We start from the raw sequence: 4,892 nt of genomic DNA, 5'->3' as shown, positions 1-4,892 counted from the left end.
GTTTCCGTAGCAATCTAGCCTTGCTTAGTGTGCCTACCTCACGCTTCAGGAGGTAAACTTTCGAATCCATTGTCCTTCGATTCGTTTTCGTTTAAGTTAACATATGCATGTTCGTTTTAATAGAAGCTTGTATGATTTTATGTGTCTACATGAAATTGATTTTATTATTGCGAGCATGATTGTTTGATTTAAACGCGAGCATGCTAATTGATTTAAATTCGGTTAAATAATTAAGCATGTATGTTGTTTTTAATTTCGCTGGAAGCGCAAAGGTAGGCAATTAATTGTTTTCAATTATCGGGCATGTGTTTATGTGTTTTAAATTCGTTTAATTCGCTTAAAATTTTTGTTTTCCGCTGCGTATACGTGTCTGATTCCCAACATTTTCAACCCAAATCTTTTGCTGAGGCCTGTTGGAAATATCAATTTTTTTTTTGGGTTTTTTTTTTTGGTGGGGGGGGGGGGGGGGGGTGCAGGTGAGTACTCAGTCCTACCAGAATACAGAGAGCGAGCCACTAGTTTTTTCACAAGTTTTAAATATTTGAAACATCTAGGGCGTATGTGACCTGGATTTTGACAGAAAAAATAAATAGGAATTATCCTTTTCTTTGAATGGAGCATCGTTGCTCCAACAGTTGCAACTGTTTGTGAGACATGAGTTTGTTTCACAAAGTTGATCTTTCTCTTTTGATTTTATTTTTGTTTTAGGTCAACTTTGGGCAGCTGACTTGCTCCTATGTCTAGACGATTATAGTTCGGTTTATTGTTATTTAGAAGTTCATCTAAATTACCTCTACCCGTGTTCAATTTTGCAATTGCTTCTTGAGTTTGAATAAGTTTAGCTTCCAAACTATTTTTCACTTGATCACTTGATATGACCCTCTCTTCAAGAGTAGAAATTCTTACCATTAGAGTCTTGTTTTCCTCTATAAGCACAAGCTTCTCCTTTTCTAAGAAGTCATTTACCTTAACAACGTCAAACCATTTTTGGTACGTTTTTTGGTATACCTCTTTTCCTTCTTCCAAGGTTGGTTCTTCCTCATCACTGCTGCTGTCTGGATCCTCTGCAAAAGAAGAATTTGTGTTTAGATTTTTGTCATTATCAGAACACACAATTCCATACCTGGATTCTGTTTCACAAACTGTTGCAACAGTTGATTCTGAGCTGTTCAGAGGGACTTTGCTGCTGAATGCTACAAAGTTGGTGACCTGATCGTTGTTTCCTTGATCATCATCAGAATCTTCTTCATCACTCCAAACAGTAGTAAGTGACCTTCTTTTCTTTTTCTTCAAGGTGTTTGCGCATTCTGATTGAATGTGACCAAAGCCTTCGCATTGTCGGCATTGTATTCTTCTCGGTTTTGGATCCTCTGAGTTGTCTTGATATGAGTTTCTCCTAGGATTTTGAAAGTTCACGGGTTTCCCATTGTTGGGAGAAATTCCCTTTTTACCGATCTTTTTGAGAAATTTCCCAAAGTTTTTCGACAGCAGTGCCAAGGATTCTTCAACTGTCTGTTCATCTTCTTGAGTTGAAAAATTTTGTGGAGTTGCATATGAAGTTTCAGCTTGAAAGGCTATATTATCTTCTGTAGGCTTTTCACGATGATTTTCACCATGATTAAGTTCTTGTGCTAGAAGTTTCCCCATGAGTTCGTCTAATTTGAGCGTGTCAACATCTCTGACTTCTTCAATAGCAACAATTCGGTAAGCAAATCTTTCAGGTAGTGAACGCATTGATTTTCTCACTAATTTACTCTCCGAGTAAGGTTCACCAAGTGCGTACGATTCGTTGGAGATGTCGTATAGTTTAGCATGGATGTCAGTGATCGTCTCATTTTCCTCCATCCTTAAATTTTCAAATCTGGTGGCCAACATCTGTAACTTGGATGTTCTTACAGTTGACGTTCCTTCGTATGTAAATTGAAGAATTTCCCAAGCTCTTTTTGCAGATTCACATGATGCTATCATTTTAAACTGATTATCATCCACACCACTAAAGATTGCGTTTAGGGCCCTTGAGTTGTAGTTTGCGAATAATATCTCTCCATCACTCCAATCCGCTTCTGGTTTGATCACTTCCACTTTCTCTTCTCCTATGATCATTGGAGGTGTCCAACCAGTTATGATGGCATGCCATGCTCTCTCATCTATGGATTTGATGAACATCTTCATTTTTTATTTCCAGTATGAGTAGTTGGAGCCGATTAGAAGTGGTGGACGATTAGTTGAAGCTCCTTCTCGTTGAGTGTTCATGTCTGCACAAAATAAGAGTAATTAGTTCCCAAAATCTCACTCGGTGTATTTAGTGACAGGCTCTTGATGCCAATTGTTATAATTATTTCGTGCAAATTAATTATATATTTGTGCTGTATGAATTCCAGATTCAGTTTTAGATATTGTTTTACTGTTTTACGAAGAGTTGCAACAGTTAATGAAACAATAATAAAAAAGACACAAATTTTAAAGTGGTTCGGATACCATTGTACCCTACATCCACGGGGACCTGCAAATGAAATTTACTAATTTTTAGTTTTACGAATACAATAATAGGACTTAATCAAAATACAATGACTCCCTCTTTGTCGACGCCGTTCTTGTATACTACGCTGAATTATCAATCTTCACTTTGCACCACGTCCCTTGCTCCGCACGTTTGAAATCCCTTCAACGCTGAATCCCACATTCGGCGGATCGACCTCCTCCCGAGATCTTCTAAGCTCTTCCCCCGAAGAACCGATCTTCTTTTCACGTGAAAGAAGCAAACCTTTGAATATATTTTTCTTCTCGAAAAAGATCAAATATCAGGAACAGCAACGAAAAAAGAGTATAAAATTATTTTTCTCTCTCACAAAAGGGCCATCATTACAACACGCTGGTGCTCCTATATTTATACTTCCTTGGTTGAATAGACGAGCCCTACAAAAGATTAGAGCCCATTAGGTTAGTTTCAATCTTACGTAAGAAAAAAGAATTGTGTGATAAGGAAAGTCTTTGTCAAGGAAATTCCTTGTTAACACATGACTCGCGCTATTAAAATAAATTAATGACAAAATAAGAGTTTAAAGCATTAAGGAAACTTCCCTAGCTTTAAACACACGTTTTTCACACGTGCTGAAAAATAGAGTCAGAATCCTCTCGGATTCTAACATAATGGATTAATCTAACGGCTCAGTTTAATCCTTCCAGCACATTCCCACAAGTGGGCTTTATTAACTGTTGGGCCATTCTTTTGTAATGTGTGTGTGTAAGTTAACAGTGAGATTGGGCTACATGCCCAAACACATTGGGCCACAACCTTAATATATATATATATATATATATATATATATATATATATATATATATATATATATATATATATATATATATATATATATATATATATATATATCATACACACACATAGTTATACTATGTATATGTGTGAAGTGTAGGGGTGTTTTGGCCGACTCGAGCTCGAGTCTATATTGCCGACCTTGAGCTCGAACTCACTGAGGTATTTTTTTTTTTTTGCTCGAGCTCGAGCTCGAGCCAATTTTGATGAGCTTGAGCTCGAGCTCATTGACGTTTTTATTTTTATTTTTTTTATTTAATTTTTTTATTAAAATCATTTATTTTTTATTAAAAAATATTTATAGTAAAATGAAAAATATTATAAAATAAATAATGAACTTTAGTTATATATTTTTTAAAATTTTTATATTATTATTAATATAAAATTTTATACTATTATGAATTATCTAACTAATATATATTTGTTTCTATTTAAATGCTAGAAATATATATTATTATAAATTATCTACAAAAAATGTAGAATTGAAATCACAAAGATAGACACATTGCAGTTCACAAAGAAAAGAATGCATACAAGCAATCACACAGAAAGCACACAAATATCAGTCACACAGATTGTAACAAAAGCACACAACAGTTTAATCTTGTGAAATTAGGTTTAAGTTTTTCAAACAAAAACGAAATTTCTCAACTGGTAAGCACTTAGTTCCCATATCAGCAGGGTTGAACTATGATGGGATTTTTTCAACTTCTTCCACAATTCTCCTAATGAAATGAAATTTGATCTCAATATGTTTGGTTCTATCATGGAAGACAAGGTTTTTGCACAATTGAATACCGGATTGACTATCAGAAAAAACTACCACTTTGTTCTTCAAGAAACCAATTTCAAGCAATAGACCTTTCAGCCAAATAGCTTCTTTAATAGCCTCTATAGTAGCTACATACTCTGCCTCAGCAGTACACAGAGCAACAATGCTTTGGAGCTGAGATTTCCAGCTTACACATGAACCATTTAAAATAAACACATAAGAAGTGGAGGATTTTCTGCTATCCTTGTCGGCAAAATTAGAATCCACATACCCACATAGTTTACTATCAGTTTCACATTTAGAAAAAAGCAAGCCAGTTTTAACAGATCCTTTTAAATAACTAAGCAACCATTTAAGAGCCTCCCAATGAGGCAAATATGGATTAGACATGTACCTATTAAGATAACTCACAGAATAAGCAATATTTGGCCTAGTGCTAACCATCAAATACATAACAGACCATATAGCATTAGCATATGGCACATTCTTCATTTCAGAGATTTCAAGTTAAGTTTTGAGAGATTGTTCCTAACTTAGCATAAAGTGAGCAGCAAGAGGAACACATACAGGTTTTGCAAATTACATAGAAAATTTCTCAAGGATTTTTTCAGTATAAGAAGATTGATTCAGAAACAATGAACAACATTTTCTATCTCTGATTATATCCATGACAAGTATCCTTTTAGCATTACCAAGCAATTTCATGTCAAATTCATCACTAAGACATTTAATGACATGATTAATTGTTTTAATACAAGGACTAGTCAAAAGCATATCATCCACATA

General features: G+C 34.8%; 1 pseudogene; it reads right to left on the bottom strand.

Moving 5' to 3' along the window:
* Positions 1 to 4,022: 4,022 nt before the first annotated feature.
* LOC148771503 (secreted RxLR effector protein 161 pseudogene) lies at positions 4,023 to 4,598 on the bottom strand (annotated as a pseudogene).
* Between the last annotated feature and the right edge of the window lie 294 nt (positions 4,599 to 4,892).

This window comes from Erythranthe guttata, chromosome 3 (assembly GCF_056151865.1).
Source record: "Erythranthe guttata isolate IM_541 chromosome 3, IM_541, whole genome shotgun sequence".
Lineage (NCBI taxonomy): Eukaryota > Viridiplantae > Streptophyta > Magnoliopsida > Lamiales > Phrymaceae > Erythranthe > Erythranthe guttata.
Note: the sequence above shows the minus strand (reverse complement) of the source record. Positions and strands in the feature narration are given on the sequence as shown.